This window comes from Cotesia glomerata, linkage group LG4, assembly GCF_020080835.1.
Source record: "Cotesia glomerata isolate CgM1 linkage group LG4, MPM_Cglom_v2.3, whole genome shotgun sequence".
Taxonomy (NCBI): domain Eukaryota; kingdom Metazoa; phylum Arthropoda; class Insecta; order Hymenoptera; family Braconidae; genus Cotesia; species Cotesia glomerata.
The window spans coordinates 9620174-9643461 of record NC_058161.1 but is presented as its reverse complement, the minus strand read 5'-3'; the positions used below and the strand labels follow the sequence as shown (position 1 = coordinate 9643461).

Below are 23288 nucleotides of genomic sequence, written 5' to 3'. Positions count from 1 at the left end.
AAATTACACAATAATTATAAAATTTTATGTATATTCTCTCATTGCCATTTAGCCTTGGCTTTGGCATAATTATAAATAAACTAAACCATTATCGTAATTTCATGATAAAAATCATGTAGATATATTTATGTAAATGATAATTATTTAAACTTTAACTTATATTAGCAATTAACTCAATAGATGAGTTATGAAAAATTAGGAGCGTTGAATCTGTTTTGTACTTCTTAAATTCGTTTTGGATGTTCTAAGCATACTTAATTTTTTAAAGAATTTTCTTATCCATCCTCAGTTGATGTTTCTTCTCAGTTGCATATATTTATTTTAAATATGGGATATCAAAATCACTTAACCCTTCAGTACCCACGTTCTTTTTAGTGTCTCACTTGCACTGCAGCGACATCCTATAAGTTGAATGTTGTTGCGTGAGAAAAATTCTTATAGCGAGGTACTGAAGGGTTAATAATTTCCAGTGCTGCTATATAGAATATTCTTCGTTATCCGTACGGTAAATCTTACCGGCTTTGCTAGATGGCAGTTTGCTTGCTATGAATATCCAAATTTTTTTTTCAAAGTTAAGGGCCAGCTTTTCAAACCATGTCTTTTGTTAAAACCGAGTTTATTCCTATGTTGAGATAAGAGAAATAAGAAAAAATAAGCCTGATCAGGTTAAAGAACTGAAGTTAAATTAAAATTTAAATATATGTTTACTCTTCGCGGTAAAGCAACACATGTGAACGTTAAAAAGTATTTGACAAATTATATCACTTTTATGAAAATTCAGTTAATTTAGAAGAGTCCAGCTGTAGAAGTACAATATAGTCATTTCTGCATTCATGTTCGTTGAGCCGAAAGTAAGTAAATAGAAAAAATCGCTAAAAGTATAAACATTGAACAATACAAATTAAACATTAAAATAAATATTATTTATTTTTCGAAAATTTCCACTTTTTAAAATTATAAACTCTATTCCAACGTAGCAAAGTTATATTTGCATAAAGCGATAAAAAATTAACATTACCTAATTGAAATAGTTGGAATGGATAGATGTTAGAATAATATCTCAAATTTAAATTTTATTTATTTTAATCTAAAAAGAAGTGAAAGTGAATTTAAAAAAAAAAAATTTTACATGATTTGAGCTTGAACATGATTCTAAATATTTATCGGGAAATTTAAATACTTAAGAATAAATAATAAACAACTAACAAATTTTGAAAGAAATGCTATTCTTCCATTGTAGCCGATTTAGCCAGGAAAGGTATATATGTTAATTTTGGTGTAATAAGTAAATTAGTGGGTTGTAATCAACTAATTTTTCAGTCGATTTACGATCTAAAATTCAAAAAAATATGAAAATATAAATATCTTCTTATATTTTTGATAGTTCGAACATCATTCCATTAATCAATTTAAATAATATATAATGAACAAATTGTGAATGCTGATATTAAATCTTGTGTATATTTTTGATATTTTTATTATCTCTTAGAACATTTTTAATTTATTAAAAATTTAATTTATCAGAAAAATATAGAATGACGTCATCGCTGGAATTTTTGAAAGTTTCTCATGTGCGAAAACTAACCGGTTCAATGTGTACTTTATTTTTTTTAAAGGTTTTATGACCCATATTTTTTAAAGGTTACACATGAATTACTGTTGCATTGAGAGATTCTCGATTCTTCAAATTTTATCTTATGAATAAAGTAATTGATTAAAAAAGGAATAGTTTCTTAAAGGTTATTACTAGAATCAGAAAAATTAATATTTCCTGCTATTAATATAATTAAAAAAGAAGAAATTGATAAGGTTAAAATTTTTTAATTGGAATAAATTGAAAAAAAATAATTTGAGCTACTTCCTGAATTAAAAATACAGAAATCTCGTTCTCAAAATTGATTATTTAACTAGAAAACGTTAATAATGTCAATTATCTAACTAACTTGTCATCTTAGTTGATTTAACTGGTCAACGATGAATTAGTCCTGCTAATTAGCTAACGGCTAAATTGGCTGAGAAGCGACTTAACTTTTTTTTTTTTTATTACTAATTAAATGTATACTAAAAATAAACAGTATTCATTACATTATTTGATTTGTAAACTAACACAATAATTTAAAGTCTGAATAGTTGAAAAAAATTTTAATTTATCAAGTTTGTATTTTAGAAAATGTTTTAATACTAGATTTTTATTTTTAAAATCAATAACTCATCTGCCGCGTAATTACTCATCTATTTTTGATAGAAATTATTAATAGAATAGCGTCTTTTCGTATCCAACAGTTTCTTGCAACACAAAAAATAATTTATTCTAAGGGCGTCTGGATGAAGAGTTATAATATATTGATGAAAAAATGTATTCAAAATTTAAACGGGTATTTTTTGATGAATCAATTAGATTAAAAATCAAGTAATCAAAACTGTGATAATGTAGGTCAGACGACTTGAGCAGTTCTATACAAATTTTTTTCGTTACCGAAGTCGAGAAGACACGAGAAGACTGTTAACCAGTTTCCTTTACCCATATAAATGGTATTGAAGTAAACAACTATTTTCTATTTGTGACTTGCAAAAACACGTATCATGCAACGTGTAGTTTTATATATATTTTCTGTATTGCATTATATATCCAGGGGTCAGAAAATCCCAATGATCTAATTACACTCAACTTTGAGTGCTCTAGTAAAGCGTTTATCTTGCTGATACTGTACCAATCTTGAGAATGATTAGTAAATAGTTTTAGAATATGTGAAAAATTATCTAGAGACTATGCAAACCTGTTTTTTTATAGTTTTTAACTTCTTATAAGCATATATTATTTGTTGAAGAAATTGAGAAATACTTTACTACACAAAAATCGATTTACACAAATTGCGTATTTTAAAAAAATGATTATTTTAAAGAATTTCTTGTATCTTAAATTGAGCAAAAATTTTTTTGAACCAAGAAAATTTATCTTAACCAAAAAAAAATGTTTATAGTTTAAGAACTTTTCTTCTTGGATTAAAATGACCTAATTCTTCAAAATCTTTTTAGCTTAAGATCTTTTCTTTTACATAATTGTCTGAGAATATAATGGCATCCTTAAGTATTCAATCAAAGAATTTTGTTCAATTGAAAAAAAAAAAAATCTTCTATAACTGCATACTTATTAAAAACAATAAAATGAATTGAAAATTTTTAATTTAAAACTATCTTTAATTTAAAACTATTTTAGGGACTTGGACTACAGAATCGTTATTTTATTTTAGACCGTCTTAGAGTAGACAGAAGTTAATACTACTAACAGGATACAGCTGTATACGCAAAATTTATAATCATATCATGTATATATAGTTTTTTATTCTTTTTATGAAAGCACAACTGAATAGTTGGAAGAGCTGGCAACACCGCCAATGTCTGCTAGGTTCAAGGGTACAGACAAACAGGAGGTCGGTCTTACGTAGTAAAACTAAGTAAAAGGATGGCGAAGGCAAAGTAAGAAGCGATAGTGTTGAAGGGGAGTGGAGTCAAAGGAAGAAGTCGATCGAGATATACTGCATCCGTACCATGGACTGATCTTTCATTCGTGATACCAAAAAGAAACTTAAAAGTCCGACTCTGGCAGATGGTTAATTTTAAAATCTCAAAACCACGTCATATAAATAGCGTGACGTCATGAGTTGACGGCCTGCTGCGTTTTATTATCCACTGTTGCAACAGATGAGTAACTTTAATTCTCTTTCAAGCCCTATCTTCTATAACGTTTTTTGCTTTGTTCGTTTGATCCATTACTTATGATTTTTTTTAAGGTTTCATTACGCTGAAAAATTTAAGTTTTTGATAAAATTTCAGTGTCGACATCAAAATATATAATTCTACCTAATCAATGCAATATATCACACTTATGAGAGATATTCCAAGTGAACAGAATAATAAATTGCATTAAATCTAAATAGGTTCTATTTCTGAATCTGCACTAATTTTTTTGTTTTATTTAATAGAATAAAACATTATTAACTTATTTTGTAAGTATTATTTTTTATTTTTCCATTAAGTTTAATATTTGAATGCTTAAAAGTGCTGTAATGTTATAGAATCTTCAATTTATCAGAACATACACATTGAACACATAAACGGAACATCTGCTCAAACAAACAATGGAGTTCAAATAGGTAAAAGTAGAGTAAGTATTTAGATCATTCTGTCGCAATGTAAAAGACGCAATTTACCCTTAAAATTTTTAAATCTCCTTTCACTTCGAACTGTTGTATATATTATTACCTTAACCTTTAAAATCTTAAAGAAGTTAAAGTAACATCTGTCTTTTTCTCTTTCTTCATTTCTTTTTAAAACGTCCTGAGACCGTTTATCCAAAAAGGGCATTATGGCGAAACGAAAAATGACAGCAAACATCTGCTTTACATCACTTTAAATTTATAGAGCAATCATATTTTTAAAAACTCATGAGATGTATCATTTATAAAAAAATATAAATATTTAATACATATTGATAATGTTCACTTTTATGAACATGATTTGCGTTAATTATTTAGAAGATGATAATTTCAATATTTCTTCTTCAATTGCAACTAGTAAACAAATCTTTTATCATTTTATAAAAAAAAAAAAAAAAAATCAAATATATTTCTTTGGAATATTTTTTTACTATATAAATATTTTTTAAGTAAATTTGAAAGTAGTTTAAGTGATCTAGTTCGTGGCGATTTCCGAGCGCCTCTTTAGCTCAGTGGTAGAGCACTGGTCTCGTAAACCAGGGGTCGTGAGTTCAAACCTCACAGGAGGCAGTTTTCTTTTTTTTTTTCTGTTCACAATTATCAATCTCAACTATTTAATACACATAAATTCTACCTATATACAAACATAAAATTTTTCATTGTTAAATAATTTGTTCGTATAAATTTTAAAAGTACTAGAGACTTCTAACTTTAAATAGCAATAAATTCTAGTTATCATAACTATCTTACTAAAAATTTAGTGCTTCTGCCACAAAATTACTTTTGAATGACCTGAACATTGATTTAAGAGCTATTTAAAGTGTATTATTATTATTGTACGTAACATTCCGTCCGTATTCATAAATGATTACTCAAGCTTCATTGACTAGAGCATATACTAAGTTACAGATCGATATTAAATTACTTATTAACGTGTTAAAATAGGTTATTAATTTGTAATCAGTAATCAATTATCTTAAGATAGTTTGTAGAAATTAAAATTGTCCTCATGGCAAAACAAAAATTCGTATAAATACATACTTTGAAATGATACGATCTGAAAGGTGAAATATTGAAAATTTTCATTTTCAACGATCAGATGATTTTTTTTTTCATATAGAAATAGAAACATACAGATGAATGTCTATTATGATTATTGAAATGAATTAATTTTTACACTTACGGCAATTAATGAAGCAATTTTTCTAAATTTTTTTTCAACGATATCTTATTTCTAATGAAATTTTATCGTTTAAAATATTCTTAAATAATGATCGAAAACAGTATTTTCTTTAAGATTCTTTGAGAACTTTCTTATAATCTGTCAAATAAATTTATCAGGTCAGTAATTACACGAAAAATAATATGAAATAATAAATCATAAGATTTTATGTAATAAATACAAAAATTGTACTTAGGTGAATAGTATAACATAACGATTAGTCTTTTAAAAGCAATTATCTAACAGATAAGACAAGATAATTGTTTAAGCATCCAAAAAGTGTATTAAATACAGCGAAATATATATTTTGCTAAGAATAATTATTCGGAGCTCCGATATGAATAAAAAAATTTTTTTTTTTATTAAATTAAAATAAACTAACGAAGAAAATAGATTGATAAGAAGTAGCCAATGTCGCGTGATTTTAGATTCAGACAACGTTTTCTTGTCTTCTGTGAATGCATTTCACGTATGTATAGTAAAAAGAGTGAATAGCAGAGAAGTAAGTCCTGTACGACCTCCTCGGTAGTCAGACCCAAGCAGCCGTACAGTTCCCGTAAAATATTTTTATCAAGGATGAAGCAGAAATTGTAGGTCTACCGTGTGAATTATATATTATATATAAATATAAATAATTTATAAAAAAATAAGAAATAACAAAATTGCAATAATTAATTTTTTCATTGATGATTAAAATACATGATCTCTTTTTTAAGGATAAATGTAATTTGAATTTTGCATATATTCTTATGTGCTTCCAAATTTATTATAATTTCATTGGTAGATATTTCAAATTGCAATGCCCTTAGTTTCTCCAGTCGACTGTACTTCTTTGATCGTATGTTCCGGACCGGTTTGTAGTATACTCGACAAGAGACACGAACAGAAGTGATTTCAAGTTTTGTAAGCACATATATACTAGAAGTTTATCCAACTTAAGGGTATATCATATAAATGTAGATATAATAAATATATCCATACTTAACATGGATCATTAAAATAATGAAACTATAATTGGTTTTGTTAAAACATTTTGTAAATGTATAATAATAATAATTAAAAAAAAAACATTTAATATAAAATTGGAAGTAAGATAAATGAGAATAGTGTCATCACTACTATTCTATTGAATATAATACTCAAGAAATTTTTTTACTATGTATATTTATTAAATGATTCTTGAAAGCTGTTACCAATGATCTTCACCATGTACCGTATTCGTCGTACGTTTTATAAAACTTGTATTCTCTACACGTGGGGGTTCAGGCGTGCTTAAAACTATGGGGTTACGTGATAAGCATAAAAAGTTGTAAAATAGGAGTATAGAAAAAACCGTTCTTTACGAATAACAAAGTATTTTACAATTACAAGGGCAGTTCAGTAGACATGTTGATTCGGACCATTAAGAAACGTGTTTATTTTGCACGACTCATGATGCAAAGCATCAGAGCAAGATCACGTCAAGTGGACCCCCCATTTACCACTTGATCATAAAAATTTAATATATATATATTTTTTATTAGTACTTATGATGGAAAATTGATCCCCCAAACGATTCTTCAAAATTTTGATTTTAACAATTTTTTTTTTTATAATGAAAATTTTAAGCACTTTTAATTAAAAAATGGATTAAAAATCAACCGCAAGAGATAAATTTGTGAAATTTTCAGGATCCATGGTCAAATGTCTATATTTTAAGAATATATTCACGAATTAAAATTATTTATTTATTTTCGTATTGTTAATTAACTTTTAAGTTAACAAATGAAAATTTAACTAACTTCTCGAGCAAAAAATGCATTGTTTTTTTATCGGTCACATACTTTATCCATTTAAGTTTAAAATTCCGGAATAAAATTTCACTGCTCGCCATTAGTTTAAACAAAATTAATTTATTTATGACAGCGCGCCAGGCGCCGAGCGCTGTGGAAATGCCGCGCTGCCGAGCGTCTTGAACTACATTAATGCTTTTATCAGTGATAATTTATAATAACATTACAAAATATTATTATAAAACAAATTTTATTATTATTTATCTTATAATTTATTATAATTATTATTAATAAAATTTAATTTTTTTCAACAATGTTATAAAGAAAATACAATCATAACATACTGAATAGAACAAACAAGCTTAAATGATTAAATAATATATTCTGTAGTCAGTTATTTTTATTTTTTTTTAAAAACTCTGTTAATTAACACTGTTTCATCTTCTGAAACGAGCCTACATTCTAATGAAAAATTTTCCAATGGTTTGTAATAATGGAATTGGCGAGTATTTTTTATTGTTGTTAAGCGTTCAAATCGTGGTTGGTATTTTTTTTCATGTAGCTCATGATCTTTAATAGTACAGAAAGCAAAATTAATTTTCTTAAAAGAACTTTCGGCCCACTGAAAAAAGGAAAGTGCTGATGTTATGTGGTTATTCTTATCACGTTGAAGACTAGCACGATAAGCTTGTCTCTTTACACTTCCTGCCAAGCCATCACACGCTCCTTTGCCATGAGATGTAGCGAAAAAAGTCCAATCAGCATCAACACCAAAATCATTTTTATGATTAACTAAATTGGCAAAATTATATTTATTTTTATATTGTGAACCATATTGTGAGCTTGGAGAGCTCAAAATAACACACAAATTGTATTTTTGAGCTCGAAGAGCTCAAAAACATCATGTGCAATTTTGTGCTTAGGTATGAAATAAGTGGGAAGTTGCAGGGATGGCCTTCAAGGTCAACCGTTTTCCTATTTTTTTTTTATTAACTTGAAATCTATTTTTCGGAGATTGGTATTGCAAATGGTCATATTACTTTAGTGTTGTTTAATCGTTATTAATAAAAAACTAAAATAATAAAAAAAATACACATGGATGTTTGTATACTTATATATATCCGTATCTATAGTTATATATTCGTATCAGTAAATGTTCTACCGACGTGCATGACAGTTGATGCTGGCGTACACTCAGTGCGCATGATCAGTTTAAACCACCGCTCGAAATTTTAAATGAAACAATAAATAAAATAAAAAAAAATAGTATATTACACACCTGTGGCAAGAAAATGAGAAATGTCTCAGAACACATATATGTTGCCCGAGGCGAAGCCGAGGTCGACATATATGTGATCTGAGATATTTATTATTTTGCTGCCATAGGTTTGTATACTATTTTTCTGTCCGACAGAGGCGGAAAGCGGCAATTTCGTTTAGCGCAGCGGGCCGAAAGTTGCCACTTTCCGCCTGGAGGGCAGAAATAGTATATTACACACCTGTGGCAAGAAAATGAGAAATGTCTCAGAACACATATATGTTGCCCGAGGCGAAGCCGAGGTCGACATATATGTGATCTGAGATATTTATTATTTTCCTGCCATAGGTGTGTAATATACTATTTCAGAACATTAACTATTTTTTTTTTTTATTTATCCAACGAATGAGCATTATGAGTCGTGCACTTTTGGATTTGCCAAACTTTTTTTTGTATTCGTACATACTCCACATTTTGAGCATTCTAAGCTCTAGCTTATATTATTTACAATTTCCAAAACACTGATAGAAATTATTACACATCGCCAAAAGAATATTTAAATACATACATATATATACAGAAAAAAAATGTTCTTGAATCAAGTATATAATTTTGAAGAACTTAATCTTCTTGATTTGAATAGAAAAATTCTTGAACTAAATAAATTTTTCTTGATTTAAGGAAATTTTACTTCATTCAAGAATTTTTCGTCTTGATTCAAGACAATTTCCTTCTTCAAACTTATTTTCTTGGTTCAACAATTTTTCTCACGAATCAAGTTAAAATATGTATTTTTTCAATGAAGGACACTGATAAAAAAATTAACTTCATTCAGAGAAAAATTCTTGAGCCAAGAATATTTTTTTGATTAATTATATAAACTTAAATCAAGTAGGAAAATTCTGGATCTAAGAAATTATTCTTGATTCAAATAAATTTTACTCGGCTTAAGAATTTTTCTACTTGGTTCAAAATAATCAAATTATTGAAAATGATGTTCTTCATTCAATAATTTCTCTCTTGAATTAAATTAATTTTGATTGTGATGGAAATGCTGATATCAGGCGTTCAGACAGACTTACAGTGAAAAATAATAATATTTCTTTGAAAATGCCCAATTTCGCCACTATCACCTATGAACACTCATTCGCCATATCAGCTATTTACCTATGGTAAGAGCTACCAATTGATCTTATAAATTCACTTTCCGCTGAGGCTTTTAAAATTAAAGCGTTAAATTTTTTCTTAGATCTCGAAGTAAATAGTTGTTATTGGGCTTGTTTATTTTATCGTATACGTTAAATCTATGTTTAAATTATTCTTTACAATGTATTTCAAAATTTTATTGGAAATTACGTGATTATATTATGTTTTATATAAATTGCCATTCGGCTGTTGTCTTGGCATATGAATTTAATAAATAAATAAATAAATAATTTTTTTATCAATGTAAGCATCTTGAACCTTATAAAATTATCATTATTTTGACTTTGAAATATTTAATTAATATTTCATTTGATTCTGAAAAATGTTATGGAACCGTTTAAAAAATTCATCTGATAAAACAGTAACATTATATTTTTTTATTTGAACGTTAATCGAGAAGAATAAAAGTTACACTGAATAAGATTTATTTTATGTTGTTTTTAACAAACTTTTTATCAATGTTTCTTTTTCTTTTATCTTTATTAACTTAAGCTTAAGAAGAGTTTATTGAGCACGTTATGTCAAGTAAACCTTATAGTTTATAGTGAATACTATTCCCATCTTAATCGCCTCAAAGAAATAAAAGGCAAATCTATAAAAAAATAAAAATAAAAAACCTAACTATATAGATACTCATTCGTTGGTGTGTTTCGTTAAAGATTATCGCTTGTCGCACGCTGATAACGTTGTTTTATCGACGATCATGGCGGCCTGGAAAATTATCAGTATCAACACGCAAGCGCAACGTGATTTTTTTTTGCTACACACTACACTCAACAGACTCTTAATCCAGAAGGTCTATAGCTATGTACATGTATACTATATACTTCCCTCGAGCGTGTCTCGAGTGCTCATTGTGCGTTCCGGTACAAGTCGATACGGTTTGACGTTTGCTCCTTTTTGCATTGTTTAATACGTGTATCGTTTGATTACGATATACTTACACTTGGCTAATGCATTTTATTTTTAGTCTTAAATATCTCCCATAAATCTTGAATAATTTTTTTAATTTACTGGAAAAAAACAATAATTGAAGAAAACATTTATATTTCTGACCTATCGCAAAATTAAAATCAATTATTGACTGAATCATCGTATTTGAAAACTATTTAATTAATAACGTATACGAGGAGCGGTTTTTTTTGGTTTTGAAAAGGAGTTTTATTTTTTAAATTTTTACATGCGTACATAACTAAGTAATAAAGCCCTTAATAAAAAAACTTAATCTATAACATTTTTAATGTGAATTGACATCCATGATGTGCTTATCAACTTACTGTAATTGAAAAATAATATAGAATTTTTCTTAAATATTATTAATTTCTCTTAAGGTAATTAATTAAATTATTAAATTTGGTATAATTTGAGTGTTTGGCGCAATGGAAACATTTAAAATAAAAAAAAAAACCAAAGCTACATTAATTTGCCTTCTTGAGGCTGTGAGGTGAGGGGAACGGAACAAGGAGGGGAGAAAAAGGAAGGAGCAGGGGATACAATCATTTACAGATATTTACAATATATACAAAAATCTGCAGTTACCGATAATATTTACTGCCGATTTGGTTTGCGGCTAGAATCGTGGTCGTCTTCTCTGCTGTTGTTGTTGTTGTTGTTGTTGCAGTTTGAGCCTAGCTCTTCTTCGTATTTCATCCAAATGTTTGGCTTCACCTTGGAGCCACCAGTACTTTTCAGACAGTCTTTCTAGACTACTCTGGTCTCTGTCTGGAAGAGCCCTTGAATATACTATGGATTCTGATGGAATGTTATTTACATCAGTATAAATGGCTTTCCTAGCACAATGCCTTCGTATATGATAAATTATCGGTAAATTATTTCCATCTTGTATACAACCTAGATGATCTAGATTGGTGAAAATTTCTGGTGGAAAATAATTGCTTTTAGTCATTCTTCTGAACAGCACATCATTTTTAACTTTAAGATTTTTAACCATGTCATTATTAATATTGTAGATATTGCTGAAGTAATTTCTCTTTAATGTAATGCAGAAGTTGGCAAATCTCGGTATATTCGCTAGATCGTAAATTATTTTGTTACTCAACCTCTTGTGGTAGTAGGACTCAGCTGACCTGTATCTTCCTAGGCAGGCTTTTATATAGGATCTTTCGAATTTCCAATATTTTTCCATTACTGATGGACCTACGTTCCACCAGATAGGAGCGGCGTAAGACATAATTGGGCGGACCAATAGTTGGTAACATATGAGCTTGGCTTTAGGCTCAATGTGTCTATTATAAAATATTTTAGAATTTGTCCTAAAAGCTTTTTTGGCTTTGTTCAATTGTATTGCATGGTGCTTGTTCATGCGGAATAAGTAGTCGAAATTTATTCCGAGGTATTTAACAACTTTTTTATTGGGAATTGGAAATTCTTCTGTGCTATTGTCAGTTATGGTGATATTGAAAGTTTTAATTAAGAGAACTGTAGGTGGAGTGATCTCATTGACTGTTTTCCGAAATAAGATGGATTCGCTTTTATTTGGGTTCATCTTGAGGTTCCACAGTTTATAACGATGGTATTTTTCGTTAACAATTTTTGTCAGCTTGTCTTGAATGGTTGGTATCTTGGAGTCAGCAACATAAACAACTTCGTCGTCTGCATATGCACCTGAATGAGTGTTGTTTCCAGAATTTAGACCGGATATATTTAAAATTGTATTGGTAAAAATTATAAAAAGTGGTGGAGAAGTAACAGTTCCTTGTTGTAAGCCTTCCAGGATGATAAAAGTGAGTGTTGACAAGTTAATTCCGTCCCAAGTAACGAAGGTTTTGCCATGAACCATGTCATATACGAGCATGATCAAGCTCAACAGAAACTCGAGTATTATTAAGACGTATATAAGACCATTAAGCCAAACAGAGTCGAAGGCCTTCTCAAGGTCTATCAATACAGTACCAACTAGTTTTCCGTTCAGAAGGTGTTTGTTTATGTCGGAAGAAAATTTATTAATAGCATGAACTGTAGAATGTTGAGCACGGAATCCAAATTGATTATCAGGTATTAATTATTTTATGATAGGCTGTGTAATAATTAGTTTGTCATCAATTACTTGTGGTTGAGTATTGTTAAGTACATCTGAGTTGATTAAAGTGTTGTTCTTATTAATTTTTAGTGTATCTATTTGAGGTGGTTCTTTGTACCTGAATTGTCTATTTATGTTAGGAAAAAATTTTGATGAGTCTCTATAATTGATGTTTTTAGCAAGAGCTTCCCAGTAGGCAGTTTCAGATTTTTGAAACTCATACGTTAAGTGTTTATTAATGATTTTTATCAGCGATTTAATATGATCCCGGTTGTCATTATTTTTGAAGAGTTCAGCAACTAAAGAGGATTTATAAGATTGTAGTTTCCTGATTTTGTTATTTACATATTTTTGACAGCCTCTTTTTGTATTAGTTTTGATTCTAGGTATTATTGCATTGATGGCTACTTGTAAATGTTCCTCAAGTTTGGTTATATTAAAGTCTATTTCATCAATTGTCATATTTCTATTATGCGGTAGAGTCTCTGGGAAGTTGTCATCTAGGTATTGTTCAAACTTAGTCCAATTAGTTTTTTTATAATTGAATCTAGGAGTTGGAGTAAATGGTTCTGCAAGTCCTCTAAGGATTTCATTACAATCGAGAGTAAAACTGATGGCGTTGTGATCGCTGTCGTATGGAAGGGTGACTAGTTTATCATTCGTGAGCCCTTTAAGTTCGATAAAGTAAAGTAAAGTGATGTTTTATTTTGGATTCCGAAGTCATTTATCCAGTTGATGAGTCCTGCTCCTCTATCGTTTATAGCTGTGTCACCCCAGAGTGTATTTCTGGCATTTAGGTCTCCAGCCATGATAAAGTAAATGTTGTCAGCATATAGTTTAAACTCATCATAGATTTTATTTAGTTCAGCAATGAAAGGCCCTCTTCTGCTACAGGTAGCATATATACTGAAGATGATCAATATGTTGCTTGAATTGCCATGAATTTTAATTGCTGAATATTCAATAATTTTATTAGTAAGTGAATTAGGGTAGGATATGGTTGAATATCTCATCTCATTGTGAACTAATATAGCTGTTCCGCCACCTTTATTAGCCGATGGTCTGTCGCTTCGTATAAACGAGTAATTTTGGAAACTTAATTTATGTCTACTATTTAATTTTGTTTCTGAGATAAGCGCCACGTCGATTTTGTTAGCATTAATAAATAATTCAATGTCATGTCTCTTTTTGTTAGAGGCAATGGAATTGACATTTATTGCACAAATGTTGATTGTGTTTGCTGAGGAGTTAGAATTTACCTGACTGTCGTTATTTATATTTAATGGTACGTATTGGCTACTATTCATATTCAAATTGTCCCAATAAAAATTCGATATTTCTTGAATTTTCGGTAATTTTTTGGTTGATTATGGAGAATTGATCCTTGATCATGTTTATCATGCTATTCTTGAGTTGATTAAGCATATCTTCAAAGTTGATTTGAGTGTTGTTAGTTTCAGTCCAGGCAGTTCGTTTAAAAATTCCTTGTTAGTATTTTTTACTGGTAATAGTGGAAAAAAGTTGTCATTCTTTGCAATATTAGCAAAAGAAAGTTCTGCGTTAACAGTTCTTGTGATTTGGTTCAATTTATTTTTCTTAATGTATTTTTTAATTTCATAAGTTTGTTTTTTAACATCTTGTGCCATGGATAGGTACTTGCATCCATAGTAAGAGGCTATACGAGGAGCGGTTTTTTTTTTTTTGGTTTTGGTTTGATTCTTAAAAGATAGTTTATTTATCATATTTTCTATATACATTATATAAGTAATAAACAGCCTTACAACAACTTAAACACTAATAAAATCTTTTTGGCTTGTCATCAGCTGATGCTTCTTACCAATTAACAATATATTAAAAATTTTCTATATCTTTTATAAATATTATTATAATTGATATCATTATTATTTAGGGCTGTGGTAAAAAAAAAATAATTAAATTAAATTAAAAAAAACCAATGCAACCTTATAGTATGTGTAAGGGGGAGAGGGTTAGAGAGGATTAGGAAAAGGAATGGAAAGATTATAAGGGGTTATTTACAAAATTTAAAATAATACATCTAATGTAATCAATCTTAGTCTAATAATACTTTTGATATTCAATCAATCTTCTTCGACGTTGGTTCCTTGATACAATTCTCTGTTGCTGCTGCTGTTATTGCTTTTTTAATCGAGTACGCCGTCTCAACTCGTCTATGAATTTTGCATTTCCTTGCAACCACCAGTATTTTTCATTAAGTCTATCCAGACAATTAATATCAATTTCAGGTAGGGCCGTCGAGTATACCCATTTGTCTCTTGGCATATTTTCTGGATCCGTGTATATTGCCTTTCTAGCACAATGACGTTGTAAATGATATATATAAATTATGGGTATGTTGACACTATTCTGGATACAACCCCTTCTGTCTAGGTTTGTGAACAGTTCTGGAGGCGAGTAGTTGCTCCGGACCATACGTAGTGCTGTTGTTTCTTCTTCTACCTTCAACTTCTTTAGCATTTTGTTGTCAATTTGATACAGGCTACTAAAATAATTTCTGGTGAGCATCAGGCAGAATGAGTCAAATCTCGGTATACTTGCGGCATCGTAGATGGTTTTATTGTCAATACGTAAGGTGTAGTTGGAGTCTGCGGTCCTGTATCGACCTAAACATGCTCTCAGGCATGACCTCTCAAATTTTCTGTAGGGCTCCATCACCGATGGGCCTGTATTCCAAAGGATAGGAGCAGCGTACGATATTATTGGTCGGACTAACAATTGGTAGCAAATAATTTTTGCTTTAGGTTCTATATTTTGGTTGTAGAATATTCTGTAGTTAGCCTTGAAGGCCTTTTTTGCTTTTGATAATTGCATTGCATGATGGATATTCATTCTAAAAAGGTAATCAAAGTTTACCCCGAGATATTTAACTGTTTTTTTGTTAAAGATTGTGGTCACTATTCCTGAATCTTTATCTGTAATATGTATTTGAAAAGTTTTAATTAATAGAACAGTCTGGGGTGTTATTTCGTTTACCGTTTTTCTAAAAAGTATTGTTTCACTTTTATCAGCATTTATCTTAAGGTTCCATTCTTTCAAGTAATGATATAATTGGTTCACTATTATTGTTAATTTTTGTTCAATTACTGGGATTTTACCATGAGCAACATATACTACCGTGTCATCAGCATACGCTCCTGAGTGAGTGTTATTTCCTGTATTGAGTTGAAATAAGTTTAGAACTTTTGAACAGTAGATTATAAAAAGTATTGGAGAGGTGACCGTCCCTTGTTGCATGCCTTCCAATATCACGAAAATTAGCGTTGATATATTGAAACCGTCCCAAGTAATAAATGTTTTTCCGTGAATCATGTCGCAGATTAACATGATCAAGGAGAGAGGAAATTTTAATGTGACGAGAATGTATATTAATCCGTTGAGCCAAACCGAATCGAATGCTTTTTCCAAATCGATGAGTGCAGCTCCAACCAGTTTACCATTGAGTAGGTGTCTATTGATGTCCGATGAAAATTTGTGTATGGCATGTGTTGTCGAATGTCTGGCTCTAAATCCAAATTGATTATCCGGGATTATTTTGCTGTCGTTTGTGTGTTTGATTAGCTGTATTTTTATTAATGTTTCAAATATTTTGCTGATATTCATTGTAAGGCTGATTGGACGGTAACTGGCTGGGCTCGAGGTGTCTTTTCCTTTCTTGATGATAGGGATGACTGTAGCTATCTTCCATCTAGTGGGATAGTAAGAGTGGTTTAAACAATTATTAAAAATAATTGTATACTCTTTAATAATAGCTGTAGGAAGATGTTTAAGAACTACCATTGGGATGTTGTCTATCCCACTAGATGTTTTGTTTTTTGCCTTTTTGAGGAGAAGCTCAACTTCAATAAATGAGTGTAAAAATTTAAACTCTTCTTGGTTCTGTACAGGGTAATGTGCTGGATTACTAACGTTAAAAGTTGTGTGTGTAAGGTTGTGTGGTCTTCTGTAGCTTATTCTGTTTTTGATATCTTCAGCCGCTGAGTCTGCCAGTATCTTTATTGTCGTTCCAAGATTGGAGTACCTGGGCGAGTTTATGGATTCAAAATATTTTCCAACGATATTTAATTTGGCTATTGGCTGTGAGATGAAATACTTTCTATCTTTTTCAATGGTTTGGGTATCCTTTATGATTTCATTAGAAAGTAGCGAGCTATTTTTGGGTATAAGCAAGTTGTCAATCCTTGGTGGTTCCTTGTATCTATAATATCTATTAATTCTTGGGAAAAATTTTGAATTTTCTTTGTAGTTTATGCTTTTTGCTTTGGCAACCCAGTATGCTGTTTCCGATTTTTGGAATTCCGTTGTCAGTTTTTTATTGACTACTTTAATTAGTTGTTTGATACGGGCCTGTTCATCTAGGTTTGTCTGTTTAAATTTATCAGCAATCAGATTTGATTTTAATTTTTGTAACTTCTTAATTTTATTATTTACATACTTCAGACATCCTTTCCTGCCGTCGTTTTCCACTTTAGGGACAATTGTGTTAATGGTGTCCGTAATTTCGCCTTCCAGTTTTAAGATATGGTGGTTGATTTCATTTATTGTGAGATTTCTGTCTGCAGGTAAAAAATCTTGGTGAATATCCAGGAGTTTTTCGCCAAATTTCCTCCAGTTAGTTTTTCTATAATTAAATCTTATAGTAGGTGGTGGTGATGAAATGCAGCCCATAAAAATATCATTGCAATCTATTAAAAAGCTAATTGCTTTATAATCGCTGTCATAAGGCAGAGTGACGAGTTTCCTATTAGGACGTAGATCTTTAAGTTGAATCCGGGTGTCTGCCAAGCAATGATCGAGGTATGAACCAGCGCTGGGATATGTAGGTCTATTAGGATTATATAGTGTAGTTTTGTGAGTTATATTGTTTTTCTCTTCCCATCGGTTTAGTAGGATGCCGTGATCATTAGTTTTGCTATCTCCCCATTTTGTGTGTCTAGCGTTCCAATCTCCTGCCATGATGAAGTAGGTATTAGGTCGATCCAGTTTGAAGTCCTTGTATATCTTATCCAGTTCTGTGATGAGTGTCCTTTTATTATTACATGCAGCATAAATGCTGAATATGAGAAAGGTTTTGTTATTTTTGACATTGAGCTTGATGGCGGTATATTCTATTACTTTGTTGGTTGATGAGTTTGGATATGTTATTGGAGTAAAACCAAATTTTTTGTTTATTAATATAGCAGTGCCTCCTCCATTTTTGTCATTGGGTCTGTCAGTTCTGATCAATGTGTGATCATTGAAACTTAGTCTATGTTTAGAGTGTAGCTTTGTTTCGGAAATCAATGCTATATCAATTTGATGGTTTTTGACAAATTCTTCTATGTCATATCTTCTTTTGTTTACTCCTAGGGAGTTAAAATTTATTGCACAAAATTTTATTGTGTTGATAGATTCTGCTGGATCTACTCCGTCGTTGTTGAAATGCTGATTTGGACTAGCCATTTTAGAAGTCGAATTGGCTTAAAATATAATCTATTCTGCGTGAGTTTTTTCTAATTTGTTTATTTAGTGTGTTAAACTGCTCCTTGAGAGCTTCAGTCAAACTGTTTTTGAAGTTGATCATCATATTCTCTATCTGGCTAAAGTTGTTACTGTTGCCTTGATTATTTGAGTTGTAGCTATCAAATTGAGTAGCCTCCTGACTTTGATATAGGTTGGTATTCGGAGTATCATTCCAATAATTTTCTTGATTACGATTTTCTCTGCGCGGGAGTGCAGGAAAATTCTCCATATTTAGATTCGTTGTATTTGCATCAAATTGTAGTTTAGTTACTTTCTCGATGTTGACATTTTGCAGTTTTTTATTTGAGATAAAATTTTTAACATCGTTTTCATTATAGTCTAATATCACTCCCTTTAAAACCAAGGTTACTTTTTTTTCTTCCCTGGGGGTATAAATATAATATTGTAACTTGTTTTTGTCTAAAAGTTCTTTAATTTGTTTATATACTTCTAGATTTATTGGACTAACACTAATACAATTATTAATTTGTCGTACCCAGAAGTCATCTTCATTAATTTTGGCTTCATCAAATATTTTAATGATATTTTTCATGTTTGCCTCGTACACGTGAATTGGAGGTGGTCTTGATTTAGCTCTGAAAGCGTTATTGTCAATTTTATTGTTTTGTTGCGCCGTATGTAGTGAACCAGGGTTTGATTTTTTCAATTTCCTCGTTCGAGTGTTCTCCCAAGGTATTGAATGTATTTGATGTTGAAGCACCTACATTATCAGTGCGTAAAGTCCGTTTTGCCGTGCGCTTCGGTTTTTCGAAGCCAGATGTCGCTATGTCTTCATTTTCATCTGTTTTATCAATCTCGATTAAAGAAGTTTGTGATGACGTTCTTGATCTTGGTCGGTTAAGGTTAGGTATAAATTGCGTTTTATTTTTTTGAAAAAATTTTTCAAACCTACTGGTTGTCGTTATCTGGTCGAGTTCCTTGGCTTTTTTCTCAAATTATCCAATGATAAGTCTTCAGTAGACTTACTTTCATATCGTCTTTTGTGCATTTTTGCGGCAAATTCCAGTGGGATAGGGAGGCGAGGCCCCTACGCCACAGGTCTTTGATCAAAATAGCTTTTAGCTAGTTTACTTGTTAATATCTGTATAAACGAATGACAACTAAACACTCACTACCGTTAGAATTAATATTCATATCATATCGTAAAAGATATAATAGAATATAAAGTAAATTCTGCGGGTTATTATAATTTTTCAGTTACTACACTTATGCACGATGCTCACTGCTCAAACGCTCAACGTCGAATGTATATACGAGGAGCGGCATGATGGCCGAGCGGACAGTCATTATCCCGTTAGTTCGTTCGTGCATCTTGTCGTGAGGCGAAGGTTCGAGCCCCGACGGTTGTTCGAATAGTTCCAACACCAACCGTCGGAGATCGCTCCGGTAGCCGACTGTACTGGCATGGGTTTTCTCTATGGTTTCCCCATCGCCACTATTCCAACAATCGATAGAAAGGGGTGAGGAATAGGATAAATACAGTACAGAAAGCACAAGTCGGTCCACAGCCGCATTGAGAATAGAGTTATGTGCGAAATGATATGTCGATTATAAAAAAAGCGGAGAACATGTCGATAATAAAAAGTGGAGAACATGTTGATTATAAAGAGTTGAACGCAAAAGAAACAAGTGTTAGTTAAAGGGACGAAAGCCGGGTATAACATTATGAATGTTATATGATAACAAAAGGGGCACTTGAGTGGTATTACTGTGGTAATATCAAAAAATGTGGAGAATATGGGTTGCAGTATTGTAAAAACCAAAAATAGGTATACAAATAAAAACGATATAATAATAATAATAACGTATACGAACGCTCAAGGTCAATCCTACAAGAACCATCCTATCGACGTATACGCACAGTAACCAGTCGTGTTTCATTTTTTCCGTATACGTACATACTAGCTATAAGAACATATTTACGATGCAAAAAAAGAAGTTGGCCTTCAAAACAACTTTTTCTTATGTCTACTAGTGCCCATATATTTTAAAATCTCCTCAAGAGAAAATTGTTTACTTAATTTAATCCTAATATTTTTTTTTATTTTATCACTGTTACCAAACATTGCAGTTTATATACATTGATTAAAATAATTAACTTCATTCAAGAAAAAAAATCTTGTTTATTTCAATCTAAGAAAATGTCAACTGACTGAAATTAATTTTTAACTTCCCGCTATAAAAATCGATGATTTTCAAAAAATATGGAAATTATTGGTTTCACTCCGGTTTTCGAAAATCGAGCTCTTACCAGATCTCCACGTTTTAAGGTCCTAAGAAGCTATTCTGACTATTTCTACGAGGGTATTATATCCCTTTGTTTGTATGTATGTATGGATGTGGGGAGGGGGGGCATGCAAACTTCTTATAACTGTTGAACGGCTTGACCGATCTTGTCATTAGATTTTCTGTGAGTTTGAGTCAATTCGGCTGTAGGTAGAATTTGAGAAATCTCAAAAATAAAATTTTCAAAAAAATGTTTTTTTGGAATAAATTTTAAACTAGTGTATCGATCAATTCCAAAAACTGGTCAACTCTTAATCTAAAGAAACAACATTGATTGCTGCGAACCGCATCAAAATTGATTCGTTTGTTCAAGAGAAATCTTTGTCGAAAAATTTGGAAAAAAGTACTTTTTTATATAACTTCGAAATTTCTTTCCGGATCACTCAGCGAGTAAGAAATAATCTCTTTGTGCTTGAAAAAATGCGTCGATTGCTATAAACCGCATCGAAAACGATTGATTCAGTCGGAAAATATCGCTATTTAGAATTTTCAAAAAAGTATATATTTACAACCACTAAATTTTTGAGCTCGAAGGCCTGCAGGGTTAACCGTTTTCCAGATTTTTTTTATCAGAAAAAGTAATAATTAGTTAATTTCTAATTGTTGAAAGGAGAAAAATAGCGTAAATACTTCAAACCTTATTTTTTACGAACACAGAAATAACTCTTGATAATCTTTAAAAGATACAATCAATGATTGTAATGATTATTATCGATTTTTATTTTTTTTTTTTTAGCAATTACTAAATTAATACTTCTTTATATGATGTCTAGTCTCCCTAACCTACATTTATGATAGAGCATTTATAACGTTTTGTAGAGTGGAGAGGAATAGAAAAAGACAGAGAAGTGCATCTGTTGTAAGCACCTGACGCACAGCAGGTGAATTGCGTCAGGTGCTCTTCCTCTTGTGCAAGCCTAACGGACAATTCCTCAGTGCATGCCCGCAAACAAAGAGGAGAGAAATTTACCACCTTATTTTCCCTTGTTCTTCTGTACTGAGTGAGTCACTGCGTTCAAGTATATTATATACATGTATTATGAATGTACTTATAAATTTTTATTTTAAGTACTTAATGAATTAACACGCTATTTTTTATAAATAAATTCACCCCTATCACTATTATATGCAAATTTAGTTACACCTGATGTCTTTGAAGAAATAACTGAGACTTTAAGTTTAAGTACGAATAAAAATAAAGTCTGTCGATGGTAAAGTATTTGAGCGTTGCATGTGTTTAAAACTCACGCAATACAGTGACATACACGAGAAAATACCTTCCGTAGATTTAACGGGGACACGCGAGATCGCGTTTTAACATGCGTTTTGTCACACCCGGTGGCAGTAAAAAGACTGAGAGAAATAAGACAGAGACACAGCACTGTGCCATTAAAAATTCCGGTTTCGTTGTTGGTGCAATTTATATTAGTCGCTTGAAAAGAAATTCCATATATAAAATTAAAAAAAAAAAAACACTTAAGTGCGCAAACGTTCATATCATCACTTATGTTTTGAGGACCTTTAACATAATCCCGAAAAATATTTACAATTTTTTTCCTTTGATACAGTAAAGAAAAAAAATCTGACAAATTTTTAGTGTTATATAGTTAGAAAAAAATTAATGCGAGAAATCTTGAATCAATAAAAAAATTATTTTATTCAGGAATTTCTATATCTTTAATCGAGAAGAAAATTTTTTAGACCTAAGAGAATTCACTGAAACCAAGAGAGTTAGTTCAAGATCTTTTCTCAATTGAAGTTAATTTTTTTTCAATCAAGAGAAAGAAATTATTGGAATAAATTTCTATGTATCTTCCTTTAACACAATAAAGTTTAATTTTTTTAGAAGAGAAGTTCTTGAATAAAGAATATTATAATTTTTCATCCAAGAGCTAATTTAGTGATTAAAAAGAAGTGATTTGTTGAATTGAGAGAACACAGTAAAAATTTTTCGTCAAAATCAAGACAAAATTTTGTGTTGGTGCCTTTTTTTACAGAAACTTAATGTTAATTCTCTACAATCCGTGTGTAAAAATAAAACAAGCCATATCTTTGTTAAAGCAAGATTTAAAAAGTGTTATTTAAGTATCGAATAAAAATTTTAGTGTGTTGAAAAACGGATCTATCTAACAACTCAAACGACTGTGTTGAATCAACTCACTAAAATGTAATAAAAGATGCTGCACAGAAATTTTTACACCTCACACAATCATGAAAAATGTTCTACTCAGAATTTAATTGAAAAAATATGAAAAACGTTTGATCATTCAGTTCATCTTTTGAAACTTGCTATTATTTTCAAACTCAAGACATTCGGCAGATTTCCTATTATAAAATTCTGAGCTTTTCGAGCTCATAAATATGACCTTTACTCTTATAGAACGTAAATTCTATTTTTGAGCTCGACAAGCTCAAAAATGTCATAAGTGCAATTTTAAGCGCTTAGGTATGGAATTAGCGGGTAGTTGCAGGGATGGCTTTAAGGGTCAAGCGTTTTCTTAATTTCTTTGGTAATAATAATTTATTCATTAAAAAATCCTAAAAATTATCTCAGATGTTGGTTGAAGAAGATATTTTTCGTGATTAAAATATTTTTTTTTGCATTGCAAACTATGAAAAAAAAATCTAACTTTAGCGTATGTACAGATTTTTAAAAAAATAAAAAAATTAAATTGAAACGTGCGCGCGTCACAATTTTTTTCAAATAATATTGATTTAAAGCAACAAC

At 30.5% G+C, this 23288-nt stretch overlaps 1 long non-coding RNA gene and 1 other non-coding gene across 2 annotated transcripts; both read left to right on the top strand.

The window, feature by feature from the left end:
* The first annotated feature begins 141 nt into the window (after nucleotides 1-141).
* Nucleotides 142-22126, top strand: LOC123264465. Its single transcript, XR_006509341.1, has 4 exons — nucleotides 142-851; nucleotides 3359-4007; nucleotides 4077-4165; nucleotides 21380-22126. It is a non-coding gene; the product is annotated as an uncharacterized LOC123264465 (long non-coding RNA).
* Trnat-cgu lies at nucleotides 4716-4787 on the top strand. The gene has a single exon. It is a non-coding gene; the product is annotated as a tRNA-Thr (tRNA).
* Nucleotides 22127-23288: the final 1162 nt, after the last annotated feature.